The 26,133-nt window shown below is 43.4% G+C and overlaps 1 protein-coding gene and 1 long non-coding RNA gene across 2 annotated transcripts in view; one reads left to right on the top strand and one right to left on the bottom strand.

Moving 5' to 3' along the window:
* LOC115065517 overlaps nucleotides 1-6,351 on the bottom strand; it is a 44,362-nt gene extending 38,011 nt beyond the window's left edge. The window contains exons 1-2 of the long non-coding RNA XR_003845300.1: nucleotides 5,966-6,351; nucleotides 5,134-5,198 (exon numbers count right to left, since the gene is read on the bottom strand). This is a non-coding gene — a long non-coding RNA (uncharacterized LOC115065517). The remainder of the gene's footprint in view (nucleotides 1-5,133; nucleotides 5,199-5,965) is intronic.
* The window catches only part of Slc14a2 (solute carrier family 14 member 2), a 438,498-nt gene that overhangs the window by 127,874 nt on the left and 284,491 nt on the right, over nucleotides 1-26,133 (top strand). The gene's annotated exons all lie outside the window — the stretch shown is intronic.

Below are 26,133 nucleotides of genomic sequence, written 5' to 3'. Positions count from 1 at the left end.
GAGAGGGAGAGGGAGAGGGAGAGGGAGAGGGAGAGGGAGGTGGAGAGGGAGAGGGAGAGGGAGAGAAATGCAGAACTAGAACTAAATTTCCAGGGAAGGAGGCCTTAGAGAAAGAACCACACACAGGCAATGCCACCTACATATACATTGTCTTTTTCTTGGTAGAGAGAAAATGGCTCATGGCTTATTCATATGCACACACCTACAAGAAAAAAGAGTAACAAAGTAGGCCAAACCAGCCTCCACGCCTTTGTCTCTTTTCCTCTCATTCTTTTCTTCCAGCTTTCACTATGACTTATTGGGAACATGGTCCTGGAAATAAGAAGGTGTAAAGCTATATGTAGGTCTCTCCTTTCCATGATTCAGTCTCTACTGGAGAAGACAAACAATGGCCAACTAATGCTACAAATGCACATTTATGGATGACATCAAAATAAAATAAATATAATCAGAGAAATTGATTAGAATGACACTCAGAAGGCCAGGAGTTCATAGCCAGCCTGGGCTACAGACTGAGACTTTGTCTCAAACCATCAGACAGAGTAACTCCAGATCCAAGTTAGCAGAGCAAGAACAGGCTGCCTTGAGCAAGATGATCTGGGATGCAAGGTTAGTAAAAGGTGCTGCTGATGTGAGCAGTGGCAGTACAGAGTCAGCCGTGGAGGCGGGAACAGTGAATAGTGTTCGAGGAAAGGGAACGCCTCCATGGCCAAAGACTGAAGGGAAGTTCTCAGGCATACCTTCCGGATGCTAAGACCAGCTGAACCAATCACGTGACTATGGTCAGGGATGCAGGGAAGAAATGGGGAGCCTAGGAGCTTATAAATACTACAATCCTGATTCTCTGCAATTCTTTGAAAAGATGGGCAGATCGATATTTTTCATGTAGGTCAATAATATAACAGAAAATATTTATGACTTGTCTGCGTTAACTAGTATAGTGTAATTCTCCTGCAAGCCCAGGCAGAGCATCAACATTAAAATTTCAATCATCTCTTAATTATCAAACAATGAATTATCCCTAGTGGCTTATGCCATGTGTGGGTTTCCTCTCTCTCTCTCTCTCTCTCTCTCTCTCTCTCTCTCTCTCTCTCTCTCTCCCCCCCCCCATGGGTGTGTGCTTCTGTGTGTGTTTCTGTGTGTGCTTCTGTATGTGCTGTTGCATGTAGAAGTCAGAGGGTGTCATTCCTCAAGTACTGTCTATCTTTTTGGAGAAAATATAGCTTACTAGCTTGGAGCTTGCCAGGAAAGTTGAGCTTGCTTGCCAGCAAGTCTCAGGAATCTCCTTATTCCTGCTTTACCAGCTATGGGGGTTTAAGGGTATGCTACTATACTTGGCGTTTGTTTGACATGGGGATGGATCTTAGATGCATACAAGACAAGCACTTTAAGCCACTTCTCAGCCCTCTAACATGCTATTAAGGATTGAAAAGAGAGAATGTGCATTAGGTATAGAAGACTCTTAGGACTGGGTACCAATATGATTAATGTATTTATGAAAACCTAAGGGCAATAAGCATGCATAGACTCTGACTATGCATGACCGCTTTAAGCTTGATTTACCCTGAACTCTTACAGATATACATTAAATAGGCTAAATGAGTTACTAATGGATTTTTTTCTTTCTGAGATTAAAAGATTTTTAACAAGATGATCAGGGGCTCTTCCAAAAATGGTAAAATGACAGAGATAATAGAAGGTATTTGTGCCCAGCTGGTCATTTTCTATTATAAGAAGCAAAATTCTTAGTTTCCTACCTAAAATACCAAAGATAGCTGAGGCAATTTTAGAGATGGGCTAGGGCTGAGGTAAGCTATAAAACAAATGACTAATTGTTCTCTTTAACATCAATACTGAGTAAATATGAAGACAAATTATCCATGCTATAGCCAATAGAAGTTGCTGGTTCAAGCTTATCTAAGTTATTGATGTTTCCTGAATGACCAGTACAACTTGTTTGCATTCTATTTACCAGATCGATAGGCTTCATGGGTCCTCAGAGAATCAATCACCAAAGCTTCTAAACAGTGGGGGCAGGCAGAGATCGCAGGAACTAGGTAGAGTTGGGATGCATAGGCATCTGGGCTATTGCTGGTACCAATCTGGGTATGATTCATTCCTCAATCATCATTTCAAGCCATTATGAGTAATATCTAGCATGAGACTGATGCTAGAATTATGGGGATTCATGTCAGATAGGGGTAAGCATGTCACAGATGTTCTGACTCACAGGGCCCCATTTATTAGCACTGATAAATATGCAGGCGTGTCCTAGGATCCCAGTAGGGAGCTCTGAGCATTGTCTGCTGGAGCCAATAGCTTTTCACCTAGTTAAATAGCTAGGTCAGATTTTCAATATTTTCACGAATTCTCTGCTCTGGGAAAAGACGGTTTTCACATGAATGACCAAAGAGCTAAAAAAGAAGGCAGGAAAGTTTTTAGAATTCCATGCCAACCCTCACTGTCCACATGCCCCTCTGGATCAACTGTTTCACAGAGTAGCTCAACCTCCAAATTATCCCTGGTTTCCTGGTATTAAAATCCTGAAGAGTTTTTAGCTGGGTGCAATGGGGAAAACTATGAAATTTGCTTTAAGTGTATTAGTTATGGGTAAGCCCATGCTGCTTTTTAAGAAGTGTGCTGCCATAAATAGAACGTGTATTGGGGAATAATAACATCATGAAAAAAAAAACATTTCTGTGTTGGAGTACAGAAATACACTCATGTGCTTTCAGTTTAATCTCTCTGAGTCCTGACACGGACTTACCAATGATCCTGATTGGGTTCGGTTGTTGGAAAACAGACATAGTTGGCTTACAACCCAAGGGAGCAAGAGTGAGGCAACTGGAAGACATAATTTCTAACTAGACTGAAGAAGAAGAGCTCTTGGAGAGAACCAAGAAAACTAGAAGCAAAGACCAGAACATGGAGGTGATGACAAACCTAGGGCAGGAGTTTGGGGGCAATCGTGGGTTGTTTTTGAACACTTGAAGGGTTTGTGACAGCTTTGATGGAGGTTTGATGTAGACTTTGTGAATATGCCAGATTTCACACAGTGTCCCCAACTGAATCCCCACCGAGTGAGTTGTGACCTTTGTTTCCATAAGCCCCAAGAATGGATGCTAGGGAGCCCTAAGTCTGTCTTTACCTTTTCTAAATCTCAATTATTAAATCACACAATAGTAATAATAATCCTGGTGGATTTTCAAATTTGCATTGAAACTAAATGATGCCATGGACATAGTGTATCCACAGGGTGCTGGGATCACTGTAATTAATATATTTTCAATATTCGTCAGTGGTTACAAAGAAAATCCCAGTGAACAGAATTTCATCTTAATAGAATTCTTGTAAGGTGTGATCCTCCTTAGAGACACCAGGGAAGGAACCTGTCTCATTAGCATAGACAACAGCAAACTGAAATTAGAGGATGTGCGGTCAAAAAGACCAAAGGTGTGCAAGTCCTCAAACCAGGGAACAGAAAGTTAGATGTCTGTACTATTTTATCAACAGGAAATAAACTAGTGAACTACAGTCCAAAGTCTAGAACACAGATCGGTACACAGGTTCGGAACAATATGATGTCTCTCAACCCTACCTAGCTGTGATTAGAATTAGCTAGGGAACTTTAACAGAATTATTGGCCTGCCAAGTGAAAATCTGTAGCTAATGCCTGGAGAAAAGTCTTTAAAAGCTCCACACCTATATGTGGTGGTATATGCTTTTAATCCCAGCATGCATGGAGAAGAAGTAAGCAGATTGCTATGCATTCCAGGCCAGCCTGATTTATATACCGAGTTCCAATCTCAGAGAGGTGAAAACCTCTAGTAACTCATTTAGTCTGTCCACTTAATAAAATCTCTAAATGATTAGAGCAAATCCAGCCAAACGTCATGGGTAGACTTTGTGAAGGACTGGACATTCATGACCTATAATGAATCTTAAAAGGTGATCAAAAGAAATGCCTACTTGAACCCTTTGTGCATCCCAACCACACTTGGTGTTTTGAAAACACATAACCAGTCAGGACTATGCCATTCTGTAGGTGACTGAAATATGGCACAATCAGCCAACGAGGTCTAGAAAGCAGAAATCTTTACCAGGTACAGAAAGCTATCTGCCCTGTAGGATGAAAAGTTGGGGAACATGAGCATGGACCATCGTCAGGACCTAGAAGAGAGAAGGGATGGAGAAGCAGGCTTCACTGGCCTATGGGTTTTATTTCTCTGTTTAATTATGCTTAGTAGTAGGAACACTACGATGGTGAGTGGAGAGCTGAGGGACAACACAAGTGGCTGAGGCACAACCCCAAGGTGAAGAAGCAGACTTTTATACATTCCTCCCGTGCTCGCCTAACATAAGGCCTCAGGGTGTGTATGATTCCCCCCCCCCATGCTATGCTATTAGGAAAGGTTAAGAAAACAGAGGTAGATTTGTGATGGAATCAGAAGACAAGGGAACAATAAAACTAATCCAGAATGTAGACATCTGGGTCCTCCTCTGCAACTACAGTGGGAGGTGAAGAAAAGCTCAGGTCTCTCTTCTCTGCTGCGTCAAAAGGGAGGGCTGGCAGAGACCTTGGAGAAAAAAAATGCAGCTGCCAGACATTGATGAGAGGCGAGGACTCTGCCACAGATTAGGAAAGTCCACTAAAAGCCCCCCAACTCTTTTTGCAGACACAGAGAAATTCCCGATTCACAGATGAGCGGGTAGATGCCACGTAATCCCCCCAATCAAAGTAGTTAATTGTGCATATCTCTCCTTAAAGGGGGGAAGAAAAAACTCTGAAAGAGACAGAGAGATAGAGATTGGCTTGCTTATCCTCTCTCCTGAAGCACCCAAGGGAGGGTTTCACTTGAAAAAGCTCCAAACGTTTGCCGGAAGATCCGAGTCACAGTGACTGTCACTGCTCTGGCACAGAAGCAGCGGTCAGAGCCAGTTCTGTTTCCTGCTCAGATCCCGTTTGTCATGAGCACTGATGCCCCTTGCATCTACGTTCTCCAGTGTGTTTATGTGGCCAGGGACTCGAGACACTTAGACACCGGCCTCACAGTATTGTGATAGACAATGTAGTACTACTCCACATGTCTGTTATTGGAACTTTCCACCAAGGACAACCCCACTGCTACTTACCAGCCCTGCAGGCCATTGGGTTTGGCTTCTTGTTCTGATAGCTTCTTCTTGGGGCAGATGAAACTCTGCAAAGTGGAAGATTTGACAGATGTCTCCAGAACCCAATAGAATACCAGAGGAATATAATAAAACCCTGTGCCATAAAGTTGACTCGGGTCATAGCACGCACGCGCACACACACACACATACACACACATACATACACACATACATTTATGTATATAATATATGTAATATATAATGTTTAATCAAAATGATACATCACAGAGAGAAGAATGTGAACTTCTAACATTTCAAAGTCTACAGCCTCAGACAAATTAATAGCTGCATGGAACCAAGGACTCTCCCTAGCACCTAGAGTCTGGGGGCCGACTGGAATGAAATCATGTCATTTTGCACTGTGCCTGGAATACACTGGGTTTCAGTCCTACGCTTGCTCCTAACTGTGGTGGGCCCAATTCACTGCTCTAGCAGTGACTTCAACATCATTTCTAGGCAGTTGTTTACATGGCTCTAAAACCTAGGAATCTTCTGCACATGTACACAAGGCTGACTCTGTAGAGATAGTTGAGCTGAAAGAAAGCACTCGGCTTAAGATCAACAGATGAGAGATGGGGTTCCAGACACACACACTGAAGGAGAGTCGTTTCACAGGGTTAGTGTGGCAAGGAGCAGAGATAGGGATGAACTGAGAAGTAAACAGGCTGGACCATGCTTCTACCACATCTTCCAAAGTGCTTCCCAGACCAATAGCCTCCTTGTCTCTCCTCCTCTCTCTTTCCTCGCTCTTCTGTAACCTCCATTAGCATCCACCTGGTACAAGAGCAGGTACCTGTGAACAGGGCTGGTCCTCTTCGGGCAGGCTCGCTCGGTGACCTGGCTCTCCAGGGTGTGCCTCTATGATCAGGTGTTTTTCTGCAGGTGTGTGCCAGAGGGGAGATCATAAGAAATCAACACCAATCAGGGTAGTCTCCTTGGAAGCTGAAATTATCTCGCAGGCAGCTCAGAGCAGGTGCAAGGCTATTTTGGGCCGGCAATCACTGCATGCAGAGGAGGACGCATCCCTTCTGCCTCGCCTCTGCTCTCCAGCGAGGCAGCAGCCTAGAAAGCACCAATTACTGTGAGCCGCTTCCAGCTTAAGATGTCTCTTCTGGCACCACGGAGCTGTGTGCCTGGCAGTATCTGCGCGGACATCGGTGAGGGCTTCTTTCAAACTGGTGAAATGATGGGAATTCAGCTTCCTGGTCCAGAGAAGAGCGTCTCTCACAGATCCAGTTCATACTTCTTAGTTTGCAATTCAAGGACCCTGTGATTCTCAGCTCCATGTAACCTGGGTTCTCCAACCTAGACCCTGCAACCCCTCAAAGAGGCGGCTGCAGCTTAGCATCAATAAACAGAGACTGCCACTGGCCTTAGATCAAACTCCCAGTCTCCTTTTCCCAAGGAACATTCCTCCACGTGGCTTTTCAGTTCTGAAAATAAGGAGCGCTTTCTTGCCTGGGGACCAGCCCAGCTCGGGCATGTCTCTTCTTTCCCTGGCCTCTGTCACAGTCACAGAAGCCAGCAGTGTGATCTCCCTGGACGGTCTTCAGTGTCAGTGACTACGTCCTCAGTGCCCTGTGTATATTTCTCTAAAGAACAGACCGCGGTGTGGACTTGACTTTCATGTCTCTCCTATACTTCAAGGCTCTGAAGTAGCATTGACTCTGCCCTTCTTCCTAGCTCTAAAGCTTTTTTAAAAAAATTAATCATTTTATTTGTTTACATTTCAAATGATAGCCTCCTTCCCAGTTACCCCTCCACAGACCTCCCATCCCATCCCCCCTGCCTCCTCCCCTTTGCCTCTATGGGGGTGCTCACCTACTCACTCACTCCTGCCTCACTGCTCTAGCGCCCCCCCCCAACAGGACCAAGGGCCTCACCTCCCATTGATGTCAGACAGGCCATGCTCTGCTACATATATGTATCTAGAGCCATGGCTCCCTCCCTGTGTACTCTTTGGTTGGTGGTTTAGTCCCTGGGAGCTCTGGGTGGTCCTCTTAGTTGATATTGTTCTTCCTATGGGGTTGCAATCCCCTTCAGCTCCTTCAGTCCTTCTGTCCTTCCCCTAGCTCTTCCACTGGGGTCCCCAGGCTGCTCTAAAGCTTTTACAAAGCCCATCCCATGTCTTCCCACCCTCGAAATCTTCTCTAGCCACCCAAACTACCAGATGCTAGTTACCCGTATAGGCAGCAACACCCTGTTTCCAAAAGGCTCTGTAAATTCATCTTGTCCACCCACAATCTGTTCCTTAAGATGCACTGTGCCCTGTTCGTGTGCCCCTCCTGGCTACAGGAAAACTGGGATCTCAGTAATATATTCTGTTCGCCTAAAGACTCTCCCAAGGAAAGAAAACACTTGCATTGTAAACTGAGTTATTGAAACGGGTACCCAGTATTCTTGCCTTTGAGAAACCCACAATCTAAAAATACATTACAGAGAGAAAGGACAATTGAAGAAAAGACAAGGACAGAGTTAGACACTCTGTAAAAATAGCTCTCTAACCAGGAAAGGAGACTTTACAGAGTCACACAGTGACTGCTTATTGAAAGCGGTCCCCTCCTTTCTCCCCACCCCAGCACCCCTAATTCCTCTACTTCCCTTCCCTAACTACTCTTTCCCTTTCCAAAACTTAAACCTTCAGAAACTGAAATCAAATCCAAAGATCAGCATTCATATCCAGTGCTCACTCTTGTCCCTGCAACTGGGCAGCACACTGTGCCATCCCAGTAGACCACCCAGGGTGTGTCTGCGTCCTCTAAGACCGGAGACTAGATAGTGATCTGGGTCTTTTGCCTAATGGAGGCGCCGGCATTGTGGTCATTGTGAGGTTTCCATCCCATATTAAAGGATAAGCCCCTTAATAGTGCAGACTGCATCTCATTCTTCTCTTGATGGCCAAAGGACACCTGCTTATAAAAGAACAGACTTTTACTAACATAGTGGTCACACTATTATATCTCTCTAGGCTTGGCAGCCATGGACGCATTGATATTAATAACTGCTCTTTGTTCCACCTACACACTCAGAGAGCCTGAAACACATTGACTCTTAGAGAATTATATATATATATATATATATATATATATATATATATATATATATTCTAAGAGAAATATATATATTCTAAGAGAATTATATATATAATATAATTATATATATATATGAGATATATATATCATATATATATATCATATATATATAGCCTAATTGAGAAAAAAAGAAACACAGCTGGGCTAGTTTAAGACTTCTAGGTTTTGCAGGGATTGTTTTGCTACTTGTAGAGACCTTGGAAAAACACTTAAAGTCCCCAGAGCCTCGGGCTCTGTCATGAGAGCCACAGTGAACACATAGCCCCTGCAGCCCCCTAAGCTATTTTATTTCTCTTAATTTTGTAGACTGAGCTTCTATGTAGGATATCGCTTGCAAAAAAAAAAAAAAAAAAAGGCTTCCAAGAATTAATATCTGTGTCTGTGTGTGTATTCTATTTGAGATTTTCCTAAATGCTGAGCCATGGAATAAAATGATATTATTTCATGTCAGCTCTCCCTGGAGAGTGCTCTTGATCCAGCCTTGAGACGTGCTAGATCAGATGGGAAACTTGAGCAGCCAGATGTTCTTCTCCACTGAGCCGTGGAAGGGAGCCCCTGGAGGCTTTAGTGCCTGAGGCAACCCACTCCTTTTCAACCTCGTCAGTATCTTCATCACTATGACTGGACACTGGAATACACTGGGGGGAGGGGGGGCAGAGGTCTTTGATACCAGCTCCCCAGTCCTAGAGGGGAAGACTACAGACAGACAAGGTGATGGCCCGAGTGTGTGACTAGACATGAGTGTAGAGACTTGTTCTCTGTGGAGTCTTTTAACATTGGGGACATCAGCTACTTCCAAGGAGGGCCAGGTTCTGTCCCCAGCAGGGAGAGCTTGCTTTTCCCTATGGGGGGGAATGGGGAGGGTTGCAGGCCATCACCCTCTTCCTCCTTACTCTTCTGCTAAAATGCTTCTGACAGCTTGAAAAAGACAGTGCCCTTGATCTACAACCCTAATCTCTAACTCCCCCCCTGCCCCAGTTCACCTGCCCCAGGTATGTGCTTGATGGGACGGCTATCCCAAGCTTGGAGCAGGACTGCCATGGGGGATGGGAGCACACTGTGGGACAGCAGCTCAAGTGTCCAGCTTACTGGAGACTGTCCAGCCAGGGACTGTTCTGCCTGCTCATATCCATTCCCGTCTGCCTTTGCCTGCCGTCCCCTGCAGTTCTGCCCCCACCAAATCAAGAATGTTGTATTTCCCAAACCCCGTTTCACAGCTATATTGTTTTATACAGCCCCTCCAAAATACCTTGAATAGGCCCTCTTTATCACTCCCATTTTCTGAAAGCCCCAGCTGCTCCTCTGAAACCATCCAAATCTAATTAACCGCAGAGGCTGGAGTTGGGGAGAGCGGCTCCCTTTCGGGTCCTTAGCATACCCATTCAGGCCTTCTTTCAATATGGGCACAAAACCAGGAATTTCTAATAATTGTATCTATGGGCCTGGAAGGGGGAGAAAAAGAAAAAGCAAAAAGGAAAGAAAGAAAGAAAGCTGCTAATAAGTGGGTCTGTGAAAGGAAGGGGGTCAGCCTCTCGCATGAACTTGGCAGCCTGGCCCCGAGGAACTTGGAGACAATGCCACAGGGGACCTGAAAGCTTAGCCTCCTGACTCAAATCTGGTGAGAACGTACCCAGGCTGTGAATAGAGATCAGAGTCTCAGCTCTAAATTGTCCCAGCTCAGACTCATTGAAATATCTTCTCACAGAATTAAAAGAGAAGACGGGCCCGGGAAAGTTTGCTGAATACCAATGAGACTGTGGCTTAGAAGTGCTAGATAGAGAAACCCAGAGTTTATTTTCTGAATGACATGGATTAAGACAAAAGAAACAAGTTGGGCCTTTGCCAGGTGGCCCTGATGGGAAAGGGCCGTGCTCCTCTGCCAGTCACCAGAGAGCAGCCTACCTGGTGGACACCACTGTTGGGAAACCACCTGCTCAATCCTCAGATCTCTTTTAGCAGGTGTAAACATGAGACGTAGAGGGGGGAACAGGGACCCCAACATGCTCTCTCTGTCTGGCTTCTTAACCAGGAGGCCTGCCTTTGCTCCCCCCCCCCGCCCCAGAATTGTCATCTTAGACAATTGTCATCCTTAAGACATTCTGCCCAACGAGACTGTACAATAACCACAGGCACGACATCGGCTCCTTCGGCATCACTGTAGCAGCTTAGCCATCTATTTTGACTCACAATTTCACAGGCTACATCCATAGGCCTTGGGAACACCACCATGCCATGGTTGAAGAGCAGAGGAGAAGCCTTATCCGATAGCAGACAGGCAGCAGGAGAAGCAAGAACTGGAGAAGGAAAAGATGGTCCCTAAGTCTGCCCCGCCCCACCCCGGGGCTTACTTCTTCAGGGAGACTCTGCCTCTTAAAGTTTCTAGAATCCCCCACAATAGCATCGCCAGCTGGAGATGAACCGGTTATCACACAATTCTCTCAGGGATGGTTCACATCCATACTGCAACACCCAGTTCTGTCTCAGTCCTGTTCAAACGCAAGCAAACCCCTTCCCTATTTCCACTGAGCCCTGTGTGCAGACTCCACATTTCTGTGTCTCTAGAAGCTACATTCTTGGGGGATCATATTTCATCTGCAAGAATGTTGATGGCCTTACCATAAAGAAAATCTCAGGGTTTCATATACAACACAGATGAGGTAACACGGTATTTCCAATAGTGCTGCGCACCCACTGAACATGGTATATTTGCTCATTTTTGTAAATCAACGATGTACTAAGCTGACTTGGCAGGAGTAGGGAAGGACTCCCTCTATGAACAGGACTTCATTCACAAGGTCTCACAAGTAAGCTTTTACTACACAGCACCTAACTAGTAAACCTAGCGTGCATTGGTCACCCCCTTACTCTTGGTGGCAGTACTGTAAACCTAGGGGCAGCCCCAAGTATGCAGATTAGCAAATGGTGTAGTGATTCAAAAGCCTCGTCAGATTATGGAAAAGCAAGTCAAGGAGACTCTGTAAGCGAGACATACAAGGGCCCTGACTCCCCACTGTCGCCTCTGCTTCTTCTGCCTTCCCTCAGACTCCAGCACAAGGACTTGTTAAAACCCCTAGATCCAGGTCCCAATGTCACACAGTTAGTATTAGCAATGCTAACAGCAGGCTCTGCTTCTGCCTTTTTCTAGCTCAGTGACTTTGTCAGACTGTCCTTCCATTGCCTAGAAAACAGTCAGTGTAGGAAGCGCTTACCCCATAGATTCTACAGAGCGTCATGAGGCCAGTGGGATCCTGTGCACTGTCTTTTCCAGTAACACCACCTATGCATTTAATAATTAAGTAGGAAGTGGGCCAGGCATTAGCAACATGGAAATATATAAAACAGGCAGGCAGGCATCCCACTTTTGTGGATCTTGACAGAGACAAAGCATGAAACAAAACACAGCATAAGTGACTTCTTTCTCTCAGGACACTTCTTCACCCTAAGACCTGATTTAGTGTCAGGCCTGAGTCACAGACTCAGGTCACTTGCATCCTACTACGATGTTCTTTTCCTGTGCCATGTTAGTGACATTTTGCTATTGTTGTTGAGAGGAGATACTCTCTTGGATAGTTAACTCGCAAAAGCTACAGGGGAGTTCAAATCACAGTTCTTCCTCCAGCCTCTAACAAGCAGCATGTGTGTTAACTGTTAAAGCTTGATGTTGTTGCTTAGAGTTCCCATTCCAGACCCGTGGATGGATCCTCTTGTCTACACTAAGCATGTGCAAGTCTTACAAGAAGCCCATTCAGGGTCACAGCTGGGATGGATGATCCCAGATGCAGAATAGTCATACGCAATCATATGCATATCATATCATATCATATCATATCATATCATAGTCATACACACCTAGGCAATTCGACAGCATCACAAAGGGGAGACATGTTTAGTGGTAAAAGACAAAATAAATTCCATCAGTATTGACAGAGCATGGACCACTGTTGCCTTTTCCTAAAATTCACGCTGTGAAGATGAATGTGCTCTGGAGCCGGAATAGCCACCTCTCTTTTCCGGCATCTGGAGAAGTCCCTGGGCTTCTCTGGCCAGAGGCCTCTAGTCTCCTTTGCTCAGTAGACACTGCTGTTACTCCGGTCAGTCCTCAATCTCACCCAGAGCCTCTTGCTTGCTCTCCCTTCTTCCTCGGTCTCTCCTTTGGTCTCTCCAGCTTATACTGGTTGGATCAACCTGAGGAAAGATTAGGGATGACCCCAGAGATTCATCTCTGCCTATCCAGACACTGCCAGGTAAAGAAGCTACATCCAAATATGCATGGAACCAAAGGTGCTAAGGCGGCACAGCCTGAGGACCTTGCGCTCTCACCAGCATCAAGCCCAGTTCGAAGTAAGCAAAGTAGACCTCAACAAACTGTGTGAGCAGCCACCTGTCATCTCTACATTTCATTTCCGAATCTTTCTTCTTCCTTTACTGATTTCTTCCTAACCCACTACTCAAGTGCATCCCTCTAGATAACCAGGAAAACCAGCCTGGTTAGACATAGATCTGCCTATCAGAATCTGTTTTGAACTTCTTTCTCCTTCCTTACCTCTATACATTCTTGGTGTGTCTCTCATGCAGGTAGAATTTGACTCTGTGGGTAATGGTTTCATGCTTGTAGATGTGAAAGTACTCATTCCTGCTAACAAAGTCAGTCTGGTTCGATAGAGTAGCCAGCACCCTTCAAAGCAAGGCCAAGTTTCTCTACAAGGTAGAGAATCAAGGTAGAATATCAGGGCAAGAAACAAACCAGTGGGAGAGTAATTTAAGGACATTTAAGGACAAGGTCTAATATGTTTTTATATCTTTTCAAATCACATAGCATTCAAAGGCCCAGCATCAATACACATACCATATGATAGATGATACAGTCAGTTGTCCAGCCATATGTTAGCAAAGAAAGTTATGTATTAGAGTAGAAACTTCTAGCATTTTTATTTGTTTCCGTAACTCTCATGTATTATTATTATTATTTGATTTATCCTCCCCATTTTGCAGTAGTGAAAACAACAATCCAGGAAGGGGGGATAATTTGACCAAAGACTCACAGAAAGATGAAAACATGTTTTTCAAAGAAATAGAGAAACCTGTGAGTTTGGGAAAACTACAACATCAGATATGTAAAATGGAACAATTGTTCCATAGGTTATAGGAACAATTGCAAACTCTCATTTCAATACACCTTTCTCCTTTATTTCTGGATTCCCAGGTGCTAGCTGAGGATCTTTTATGAATGCAAAGAATTACTACTTTTTCATTTTAAATAACACATCAACCAAATCAATGAGCAGATTGGCTGGAATGCCATCAATTTGGGACTTCAGTATTACAGTGACCCTTTGTCCTTGTCAAGGTAACTTTCTCCCAGTGGTATATTGGATCTGACTCACACCAAGACAAACTTCAGGAGTTATAAGTTTGTAGCTCAAAAATCAGCTACAAGACAAATATTTGCACAATAGAAGTGAGCAAATATTCCAGATTGGTGCCATTGAGGCAATCCACCAGCAGCGCTCTTCCTTTTCGCTCAGGGCCTCTATTTTTCCTGCTCTCAGAGGCTCCCTGCATCAACTTACTTGTAGTTTCCAAGTTCAGGAATTGTAATTGGAGCAAACTTTAGCCCTTTATCTACAGAGAGAGCCACTGGAGGCTTATAGCTCTTTTTGATGAATCAAAGACATATCTTAAGCTCCCGGGTATCACCTGAGTCACAGAAGCATCAGTGGCTGTGATCTTTCCTGTCCCCTTACTCTTTGGTACATGGTCATTTCTCATTCCTACTGTGGGTATTCGGGAGATGACAGATCTCTGAGCAGATGGCACTCAGAAGAAAGGAAGAGGCACATTCTGATGTTTGGTTTCTCCTTTACCTAAAGATATTTGGCAGGTCTCATAATTAACGCTCATGAGCAGCACTAAAAGAGGTGGTATGTTTCCTTTGAGTGTATACTTGGCCCTGTTGTTGAGTTTTATGGTATGAGCGTATATGGAGGCAGGAGTTGAGGGAGGGAGTGTGGGAAGGAAAACAGCATGCTTAAAATAACCGCTGTGTCCTTACATACCTGCAGTGAGAAAGCTTGTTCCCTTGGATCTATCTTTGGCCTTTTCCTGGGTACATAGTGTGGGTGACCGAGATGTGGGTAGTTGATCTTCTCTTATGGCAGCATTTAAGGAGCAAACACTATGTGTGTGTGTGTGCCCCACTAGGCACATGACTGGTAATTGTCATTTCCCCTGTTAAGTGTTTGAGAAGTCAGGTTTATTATTTCTGCTTAAGAATCCATGAAACCTCACAGACATCACACCTAGCAAAGTTTAGCCCTTCAGTGTTGACGTAGGAGAGGAAAAGCAGTGTCGACACGTCTGGATCAACAACAACAACAACAACAACAACAACAACAGAAATGGAGATAAAGAGTGCTTTAAACCTCTCAGTGTTCTCCTTAGTTTGCTTGCCCTTAACTCTCTGCTCCCCTCACACCAGTCAACACACCTGTCCCTGTTTACATCTAGACCATTCCAGGCCATGTTAACAGTCAATAAACACAAATATGAACATCATCCAATTAAAATGATACTTTTTTTTCTAATGTTTTTGGCCATCATACAGCCCGTCACAGTAGGGTGAAGGACCCTAGGAGGTGGGGAATGACTTCTTAGCCTTTTCAGTAAGAAGCAGGGCGATGAAATGGAAGTCCCTAAACTAAATGGATGGTTGCAAACAATCCACCAAAGAGAGAGTAAGTCTCTCCTTTAGTCAAAGCTGATGACTCTGTCCACATAGAAGACAAAAGAAAGAAAAAACAAACAGGGAAAGGCAACTGCACCTCTTTCCATTCCCATGGGATAAGCGATAGTCTGCAGGAAAATCCAGGCACTAAGTCTAGGATGAAGAATACTCAGTTTCTAGCTTTCTCCTCCCTGTCTACCTACCCATACTCCTTTCGGAGACTAGCAATAAGAGTCTCTTCTGTCCTTCTTGGGAAAGTCATTGCCAAACTAACTCACACATGTGATTTAATATACTGCCCAACTGAGACACATTGACATTTTAAAAAATGCTGTTAGGAAAATTTATGTCTGAATCCATAGGAGGAAATCAGCCTATTTATTGGTTAAATCTCAAAGGCCCAACACAAGGATGCTATCTAAGGGTGGGTTGGCTGAATGGTAAATTCAGAGAGTACAAGGAAAATAAGGTTTATGTGTAAATGTTTTATGCCAGGATCATTTTCCTATAGCACTATTTAAACCTTTGTAGTAGTATAAAAGCAAAAAGGCAAGAAAGGAATATATGCATGTAATATGTATTATGTGATATATACATATAAAATATGTGAAATACATATATATTCATATATATATATATATATATATATATATATATATATATATTCAATTCAATCCAGATTATACTTAGCAACAATTGGAAGTCAAACAGACTTACAACTCTTGTGAAGCTCACAGGCCAGTACATGGCTTCTTAACTGTCTAAAGTCAAAACTTCACAGCAATTCCACAATCCTTTCTACTACATTTAAACTTTTAAACTACTTCTCAGTCAGAAAGGAATTGAAAAAGTGTGATTAAAAGATGTTCCCTCATACAGGTGCTCCTAGATCAGACAAAAGTCATGATGAAACTCCATACCAGAGAGGAGGCACTATTTCTGTTCTAGGCAAAACTCCAAGCCAATTGATGAACCTGATGGTCCTTACCATTTTCCCCTGCCCCATCATGCTTTCTTCGCCATGTCACATGGGGCCCTACTATGCCCTACAAATATGAAAAGCAGTTTCCTTAAGATGGTAGAGTATTCAAGCTAACCAAACTTTCAGGCTAGAAAAGCTAGGGTCCACAATGTTTACACCTTATATCTCTTCTCAAAGCCCCTGACATTGGTCCTCTGGACTGTCTGGAAACCCCAGAGAGATCTGTATCTGGGAAAGACTGGGGCAGGCCTTGAAAAGCAGGGTTGGCAAGGAAGCAAAGACAGGCAAGTCTATCATCTGCTCCGTGGGTGGGAGATGAGGCTGGTTAGCTCCCAGTGCTGTTTTTCCCCTAGCAGATGCAAGAAAAGGAGCCGGAGAAGGTCAGAGATAAACACAGCCGGCACTCCGTTCTGCATATGCAAAGGAACCTGGATAAAGAAAGACTCAAAACGTACAAGTGTTCCCTCAACCTCTTCTTGTCAGACACAGGGCCCAGACAGGGCCACAAAACTGGACACTGAGGGACACACTTGTGAACACTAGGGCTTATGAGCAGGGGCTTCCCCCAAAAAAGTGTACTGCAAGAGGGCCTATCTGTCACTATAATGAGAGATCACTGAGAGAACTGGAGTAAAGAAGTTCATAAGGCAAGAGCCAGGGAGGGAAGAGAGACTGGGGCGCTGACATCAGACGCCACCACAACTGGAAAGAGTCCAAGGCCTCACCATGGCTGACATCCCTGCACACAATCACAAATTCCTTTCAATTATGTGGGAACGTCCCTGCATTGTCAGCCCAGATGCCCCCATGAAAAAATAGCATGAAATGAGTCTCAGGGAAATGTCAGCAGGGGAATCAGTCTGATTCCCAGTTTGGTGAGGGGGAGACAGGCCAGAGGGATAGGAAGGGTAAGATACTCTGGTGCCCCACCCCCAAGGCAGGCACAAAATTACACCTGGAAGAAAAGAGTCTTTGCTCCCTGCTTTGTGGCTGCAGACACATACTTTCTCAATATTTGTCAAAACGTTGAAATTCTGTAACAACAGACTACCTCCTGTATCTGTCTCCACAGAAAGGATTCAGGTCACCTTTGACACAACTCCAACTGTGGTCTTGTCCCACCCAAGGACACTGCCTTGTACTCACCAAATCTCATCATATTTCAAAGTCTGCCTCCCCCACAGGGTAGTCAGGTGCAGTGAGGAGATCCTGAGGACTCTCTTCACCCACGGAATACCCACCCAGGTATGCTCTAATTCTAACTCACAACATGAACATACGAAGGGCAATGATGCTGCCTGCTAATATTCATTGAATACTGAGCCCTAACACTCATCATGACATTCTTGTCCTGTCTCTTGAGTGAAGACACAGTGACACTATTTAATCTTCTTCACAGGGAGATAAACTAATATTCAGCTGCTTAAAATGAATGCGACTAAGACCATGACCAGAGCTGAGATTCCAATTCCAGTTATTCACACTGCATGGCCTATCCTCTGAACCCTGGCTTTTCCTACCTCCGTTACTCTCTACTTTCATGTCTCTGGAGGAAAAAAGTGGTAATTGCCAGCAAGGCAGATCTAAGCTGAAGAAAAAGTACAGACAGACAGACAGACAGACAGACAGACAAAAATTCAAATGTTTGACTCCACCCTAGCCCTAGTGTCTAAGCCTTTCTTTCAAAATGTATTTCTGTTAGAATTTTGTTTATTTTCTAATTCATGCTTATGAGTCTTTGCCCACATATATGTCTGTGTGCCATGTGTATGCCTGGTACCTATGAAGGAGGGTAAATCCCTTGGAACTAGAGTTATGGATAGGTAAGCTGCCTTGTGAGTGAGTGCTCAGAACCCAGATTTTCCGCAGGAGTAGCAAACACTCTTAACCAGGGCCCGGTCTCCCCAGCCCCACCCCCGCAAATTGTTTCCTTTTAATTTTATTTAACAAGTGTTTTATTAATTCTGTGAGAGTCTTATAATGTATTTTTTTTTATGTTCATCCACAATCTCCTCCTAATTCCTCCAAGATCCACCCTCTGACTTCTCTCCACCTCCAAACTTTGTTTTAATAACGTGCTGAATCCAATTTGTGATAACCAAATATTCATAGACATGGGCCATCCACTGGGGTATGGTAGGCTTACCCAGACCTCACCCTCCACACCTCTCTCTCTCTCTCTCTCTCTCTCTCTCTCTCTCTCTCTCTCTCTCTCTCCCAGATGCTATCAATTATCAGTAGTTTCTCAGTTAGAAGTGGAGTTCTGACTCTGTGCACACGTATCTCCCACACTAAAATGCTGACAAGCGTGATCTTGTGCAGGTCTTGTGTAGGCAACCATAGCAGCTGTGTCTTCTTGATGAAAGCCATTATCTCTGGGATGAGGTGAAACCTCAAAGCAGTTTTCATTTGTTTTTATTCTTTTAAGAACGGTCCAAACCTTTTTTAGCCTTTCTTTTAATTGAATTGTCTGTTTTCTTAATATTAGATTTTTTCAGTTGATTGTATATTCTTGGTATGAACAGCTCACAGAGATTTTCACCAATTCTGTAGGCCTTCTTTTTAGTTGATCACTATTTCCTGTGCTGTACAGAAACTTTTAAGTTTTGTGATGTGGCATTTGTCAATTGTTTCCTAAGTGATGAAAGCCCTCCTTACCCCTGCCTGTATCTGGAAGGGTTTTCCCTAATTTTCTTTTAACGGTCTCAGGGTCTCAGGAATCGCATTAAGTCTCTGATGCACTTGAAGTCAATTTCAGTGCTGGGTAAAAGATGGAAGTCTAGTCTCCATCTTTTACAAGTAGAGACTCAACTTTCCCAGCAGTATAACTGGCGCAAACATACACAGAGAGATCAATAGAATAGAAAAGGAGATTCAGATATGAACCTACATAGCTCCAATTACCTGAATTTTGACGATGCCAAAAAATAGATGTTGGAGAAAAGACACCTTCCTAACTTTCCTCCCTTATACCAAGTATTTGGCAACTAGTATTTAGTTCAAATTTTCTAGTCACATCACAAATGTTTCACAGTTACATGTGAAGAGACTGGCTAAAGGCCTCTAGACCACACTTCTAAAACCAATACATCATATTCTAGAATATGTTTTATTCAGAAATGAAACAACTATTTATACCAACTTCTTCCTAGGAACAGGGTTCTTGTATTTACCCATGTATTATAATAATTATAATACCCTGTATTATTCCAGGTTTGGTCATCTAGGAAACATACAGTTCATGAAGACATTTTAATTGACTCCTTCTTACCCATCTGAAAGGGGAACATTTCCTTTCCCTTGTCTCTTCCCATGGTCCTCCTCTTCACCCCACTGTATCTGCACCGGATGTGATATCACATTGAAGCTTTATTCTCCTTCAAGAACCTAAGCTCTTATCCATTTCAGATAAGCTTCAGTTTGCACCCCCAGAAACTCAGCTTCCCCTTTTTCTTCACAGCAAGCAGTTCCTACATCCATCATTTCCCCTCTTAAAAACTCATCGATCACCGCCACACTCCCTCTGGAGCCAACTTCAGACGCTTCTCAGATTTAGAGACTTAAGTGGAGCACAAGTGTCTGATAGAGAACACTGGGGCCACTCTATCAGATGCCCCCATTTTGACATGCCTATAGAACTTGGGCTTGTATTTCTAAAGGGTCCTGAGAAAAATGGCCTTTGGTCAAAGTATTAAGTGTCTCAGGAAGAGTATAGTACGGTGGGTAAGTGCTCAGGCTTTAGGATCAGACAGCCATGATGGAATGCCAGATCTGTATGGGAAAGGTATGTAAATCCTCAACGCTTCCATAGCTGTGAGGAGGAATGAGACAAATCAAAGTAAATATCTTTAGAAAGAGTGGCTACAGAAAGGCAGTCAGCGGCATGAGGCCATTATTGCAGGGGTGTTTGAGTTGTGACCCTTCTTTTATATGTTTTTTATTATTTTATTTATTTACATTTCAAATGTTATTCCCCTCTAAAAACCCCCCATCCCAACCCTCCCCTTGCTTCTATGAGGGTGCTCCCTCACCCACCCACTCCCACCTCACCACCTTAGTATTCCCCTACACTGGGGTACTGAGCCTTCACAGGACCAAGGACCTCTCCTCCCAATGATGCCCAATAAGGCCATCCTCTGCTACATATGCAACTGGAGTGGTGGGTCCCTCCATGTGTATTCTTTGGTTGATGGTTTAGTCCCTGGGAGCTCTGATGGGGGGGGTTAGTTGATATTGTTGTTCTTTCTATGGGATTGCAAACCCCTTGGGCTCCTTGGTACAACCAGAGAAAATCCTGAGGCTGAAAAGCCCCAGTTTCACTGTAGCTTATATCTTCCTGTAAGACGATTTCTTTGGCGCATGAGACACCTGATCTTGCTAACCTCCAAACCTTTTGGTTGCTGCTGTCCTCTTGCAATCATAACCCTGGCATCTCTCCTCTCCTCCACTTTCCTTTATTCTCAGCTGACCTTCTCCTGCCTCCTTAAGAACCTACATACAGGCCTTTGCAGAGAGCTCACAGAGATCTGCTGAATTCGAGAGCCTTGTCTGCACGCTGCCTAAAGTCATTCTCAGGCAGTTTGCAAATAAACAATCTCTCTCCTGGAAGAAAGAACAAATAATTCATAATTGGCAATCTGCATAATGAGTAATGCATCTATGCAAATATAACATTTGCAATAATATATTAATATCTCAGCTGTGATGTCTGTGGTCCACCACTTCTGGCTAAGGGGCCAGAGCCAATTTTTTTATTTTTTTATTCCTCTTGAGGTGAGAAGAGAGAATGAAGAGCTGCAGTTTCCTTGGGGCTTTAATTAGCAGTCTGGAGACCACTAAAGTTGGAAGGGCTTTCAAGGGCTCTTAGAGCCTTCCACCCATCCCCCAGATTCTTACCTGAAGGAGTCAGAAATACAGAGAAGACCCCTGAGATTATTCACTGTGAGAGGCAAACCCAAGGTCAAAATTCAGCCATGAACTCTGAAACTTGACTCTTCGCTGAGATGCCAGAAGGCCTCTCCTGCTGCTGGAGCTTTGGCTGCTCTAAACCATCCGTGCCAGTGCAATTGTCTCTAGCTTTCTCTCCACGCCACTCCGTTGGATTTAACTCCTTTGGCTGGTCTGGACCTCCGATACAAAGAACCAGTCCTAGGCCTGTAAGACAAAAGGAAAAGAAGATTCAAGCCCAAAGCACCTAATCAGCATAGCCTTGGGTGAGTTAGCCGAAAAGTCACACAGTGGGCTGGGATGAGAGCCTTCCTCTGAAAATACTATATATATATATATATATATATATATATATATATATATATATATATAGAGAGAGAGAGAGAGAGAGAGAGAGAGAGAGAGAGAGAGAGAGAGATTAAAAGAGTCAAACTTAACCAAGCAACCAACTATCTATCAGTGTCAAGGGAGTTCAGGGCAGGGTCTGTATGTGCACTTTCCTAATCCCTTCCCGATTTTTCTCTACAGCAGACCCTAAGCAACCTCTCCACTTCATGCTGTCCCCTTTCCCTAAAGGCAGCATGAGCCTCATCACATAAATATCTCACAAACAGCAGCTCTTGTCCATGTATGTGTGTACCAGGGTAGAGTAGGAAACTATTGTTAGAAAGAAGCAATGAGTTTTTCAATCAAATGATTACCCATTGTGCAAGCTTCAAGAATAACAGCATGAACTTGGATGGTTGGGACTTTCCTCTGAAGTAGACATTTACAAGGCAGCCATAGGTGTTTCTTTCAGAGCAAAAGAGACCTTCCTCACTGGCATTTTTCTGGATACAAGCTGGCTTCTGAGTCACATGAGCTCCTGGCTTCTCATAGCATCTGCTCCTACTCCACCCTGCACACACTGCCAATTGAACTGTACACCTCGCTCCTGCCCCACCCTGCACACACCACCACCTGTACTGTGCACTTCGTATTTTGCCAAGCTGTTTGTCTTCCTCTTGAAGTCTAGGTTGTGGATATTTTTTGTCTTTTTAAGATCCTGAGGTCCTTGTAGTGTCTGCCCCAAATAAGCGCTTTTCAAATGTTTGGCAAATGATAGCAGAATTATTAAAAGTCCTAAATCTCTCATGTCTTCAATTTCTGTACTGGAACTTTCTCAGTTTAATACTCTGTCTCTGGTAGAGTAGTGAGGTCTGTCTATGTACTCAGGCTCAGCTAAACCTTGCTGAGAGTTAAAGAATGTAGCCTGGTCTAAATCTATGCTCCAGGGAACCCTAGTTGTTAGAGCAGAAGGATTTCAGAAGAAGAGGGAGCATTGCTCACTGGGGCATTCTAAGAAGGCTCTCAGTGGCGATGATATCAGAGGAGGTGACTGCAAGGAGGGCAGCTATCCCTAAGCTACAGATCCTTGCTCTCTGAGTGTTGCGTCCATCTTGTTCATAGGTTCAGCCTCCACACATGATGCCCATTTCCAAAACAGCTTCTCGTCTCTCCTGTCTTACTAAAGCATGTGGTCAACCTGTTATCCTCTCAGATATACCTAGCTTTTATAAAAGACATGAGGTTCTATGATCAAACTCCTATTTTACCAACTGAGCTACTGTCTCCAACCCAGTGCTTTCCCATTCTCATATGGCATTGCCTTCTACCCACATGACTTGTAAATCCCTGGTTACTTTATGTTTAACACATTAGCTTTTAACCGCAAGTATATAACCTCTCAGCCTGCAATCCTAATGACACCTAAAAAAGTTAGCATCTAAAGCCCAGCCCTTTTGATGTCCTCTTTACACAGCTCATTCCATCCTCTTTTCACTTGCCTCTACCACATTTATCCCAAAGCTTAAGCTTCGTGTACTCCCCTACCTCGTGATGTCGAACCCATGCAGGTCACTTGTCTACCACATAGTTGACTATTCTCTACTTTCTAGGTGCCTGACTTGTTTCTCTGATGAACACTTTTCATGATTTCTAATTATCTACTGAACTTGATACCTTGCTCTGAGCATGCAAACTTCTGGTTTTTTTTTTTTTGTTTGTTTGTTTGTTTGTTTTTTCAAATTTCCACCATTGCTTGAAACTACTTGGCATACCAATTGCATAGGTCTCTGCTATGTCTTGAAGAAATCTCACATCCTCTAGATTCTGTGTCTTGCTTAGATGGCTTCCTAGAAGACCCTACTTCTCACATTCACTACAAAAGTGTACACAACCTCCAATAGGTCCATGAAATTACATTTCCATCTTGAATTCAGAAGCAAGTACAATCTCTGTCTCCATATTTCTCCCCTAAGGCACTTAGACATTTTACTTTGAATATGGTTATTTATCTATAGGGCTTTAGGTTCCTAAGGCTAGGGGCTAGGTCTCATCTACTTCTGAATTCTCTGGAGTATTTAGCATAGTGCCTTAAAGGTTTCTATTAAGAAATGAACTGAACTAAACGGAATTGAATTACTGGGAAGTGATCTGAAGATTGCTTCTTTTATTCCTGGTCTCTAGAGTAAAATATTTAGAGAACTGCCTCTTGAGAAGAACCCATGAGCTATTATAGAACTGTTAACATTTAGAATTGGGCTTGAACGGCCATCTCCTACCTCTTGTGAAAACTGACTTCAGAGTCTTCTAGAAATGGTTTATATAGCTCAGATAAAATACCACGGCTAAGAGTGATCCAGTAGACAGTATGTACTACGGGGTATAAATTGTCCTGAATTTATTTCTCTATATGCCATCTTATTAGTGGACTGGTGTGTTACTTTTGCTTGTTACAAGCTAAAAATAGACAACGACTCCTCTCAGCTTTCAGATGCTGTTGTAATTCCATGAGAAGAGAATCTAGGTCTGTTTGATTCCCCCCCCCCCTTTTTTTTTACGGAGCTCAAAACATATACACCATATTTTCCACATACACTTTTGCCAAATGAATCTGAGAAAAATATACTACCTGCTTAGAAAGGTGATTAAATTGAAATTTAAGGAAGCAAATCATCATATTTTTAAAAAACTGAAAAAATATTGCACCTTACAAGGCCTTGGATTTTTCACACCATCCTTACTCCGACCCAGAGCCTACCTCAGTACCTGAGAGAGCCAAGGTGAGCATGTGAGAAACGAAGCAGCCACATGAGATGTGAATTTCCACCTGGATCCATTCTCTTTTGTGTTTCCCACAAAATGTCCTCCAGGTTACACTTTAGTTCTCTAAGGAAGGAGAGCCTACTGCCATATACACAGTTGGGCAGTTTTCCATGTTAAAAAGACAGTTCCTATATTGAGCCAAAAGTTGGCTTCTTATAAATTCCACCCACTGGTCTTAATTCTGTCTCCAAAGCAAAGTAGTGAGGATATATTTTCTCTTCTGTGCGATGGCCTTTCCTATGTCTGAAGACAGCTCTCACATTTCCAACATGTGGGATTCGTCTCCAAACCAACTGCCTCACTCTCCTCGCCTTAACCATTTCCCTCTGTTGTGGTCTCAAAACCACTCTTCTGAGGCCTTCCCCTCACCCACGTGCACTCCGTGTACCCACTGATGCTCTACACCAGTTCTCGATCTAGGTAAAATACCTTTGAATTCTGTCAGGATAGCCACTTTGTATTGTCTGAGCCCATCCCCCTATTAACAACATCTATCAAGTTTACTAACAGCCAGTGAGTTTTTGTTCACACAGTGTGTCATTTTAACCCTTCATACCCATTTGTAATAAAATCTTCCCCACATGGTTTGGTCCAGTTCAAAACATGAACTCCACTTCACTCACAGACCCCAGGGATGGGAGGGCCTCCCACTAACAAGCTAAGGGCCAGTATGTGGTCACTTCCTACCTTCCCTGCCAAATGACAAATTAATATACTCCCCTTTCCTCAACAGACTCACATATGGTTCAACCGAATCCGTTTGATTTAAAAGGGCTTTCTAAACTTACAGTAGAAACTCATGCAGCAAATAAAATGATTCCTTCTGTTTTCAACCAAGTATCTTTGCATAGTCTTTTGCATGCCTACTGCTACATTCTCTAGGGCTCTCTGTGGTGGAAATGGGAGGTTAGTTTTGATTCCTCAAGTATAACTGGTTCAGAGAGAAAAATTCTTTACTAATGATGTAACTGGATCCATCACATTTAAACTTTTAGAAGCTGTCCATGATCTCCAACCAAAGACCAGGAAGAGCACACCAATAGTTTACCTATTTGGATTTTACTATTTGTCCTAATTTGCTTCCTGATACTGTGATACAACGTCCTTTGGAGAAGGAGGGGTTTCTTTCATTTACATGTAACAGTCCACCATCAGGAGAACTAAAGCCGGAACCTGGAGACAGGAACTGAAGTAGAGACCACATAGTAACACTGCTTACTGACTTGCTCCCAGACTTATCGTTCACTACCTTTCTTATGCAGCCCAGGCCCCCATTTGCCCATTTGCCTAGAAATGGCACCACCCACAGTGGGCTGGGCACTTAACCAGTTAACAATCTAGAAACTGACCTATAGTCATTCCCATGGTCCAGTCCTATTGGGAACTTGCTTCAATAAAGTCTCCTCTCCCCTGGTATGTCAAGTTGACAAAAAACTAACTAGCATACTAACCCTTTGTGGCAAAGGTTAGCACACATCACAGGAACAACAGGACATCGCAATATAAAGGTGTTAAAAACAAAACAAAACCAAAACAAACTAAAAACAAAAATTAGAGAATACATGTCCTACTGCCTCCCAAATTGGCTACTAAAAAAACTAGTGGGTGCAAATATACAATTATGTGTCCAAAACACTGTATTTATAGTGAAAATAAAGTATACCTGTAGCTATGTCTGATGTCATTAATTTTTTTTTATTCAAGAGAGAAGGATTTTGATATGTGTGGGTGATGAATTTACCTTGGTACCTAAGTTTAGACAAAATAACGACGTGAGCTTGCTATCTCACTTTACCATGATCTCAGAATAACCTTGTCTGAGGTCACCACTCTTTTAAACAGTGGTGCACAAAGCAATGAGTTGCATGATGTGCATTATATATGTTACATTATACCTTTTAGTTATCTGCCCCAGGCCCTTCATCCCCCCAGCCCCCTCTGGCCCGTTCCCCCTTCAATAGCCTCTTCCACTTTCTTGTCAGGTCTATTCTGTAGCCCTCTTTTAAAATCTCTTCCCTTTTGGATTCCTTTCTAGTTTGATGACCTACAAACCACATACACACACACAC

Source organism: Mus pahari, chromosome 15 (assembly GCF_900095145.1).
Source record: "Mus pahari chromosome 15, PAHARI_EIJ_v1.1, whole genome shotgun sequence".
In the NCBI taxonomy this organism is placed as follows: Eukaryota; Metazoa; Chordata; class Mammalia; order Rodentia; family Muridae; genus Mus; species Mus pahari.
Note: the sequence above shows the minus strand (reverse complement) of the source record. Positions and strands in the feature narration are given on the sequence as shown.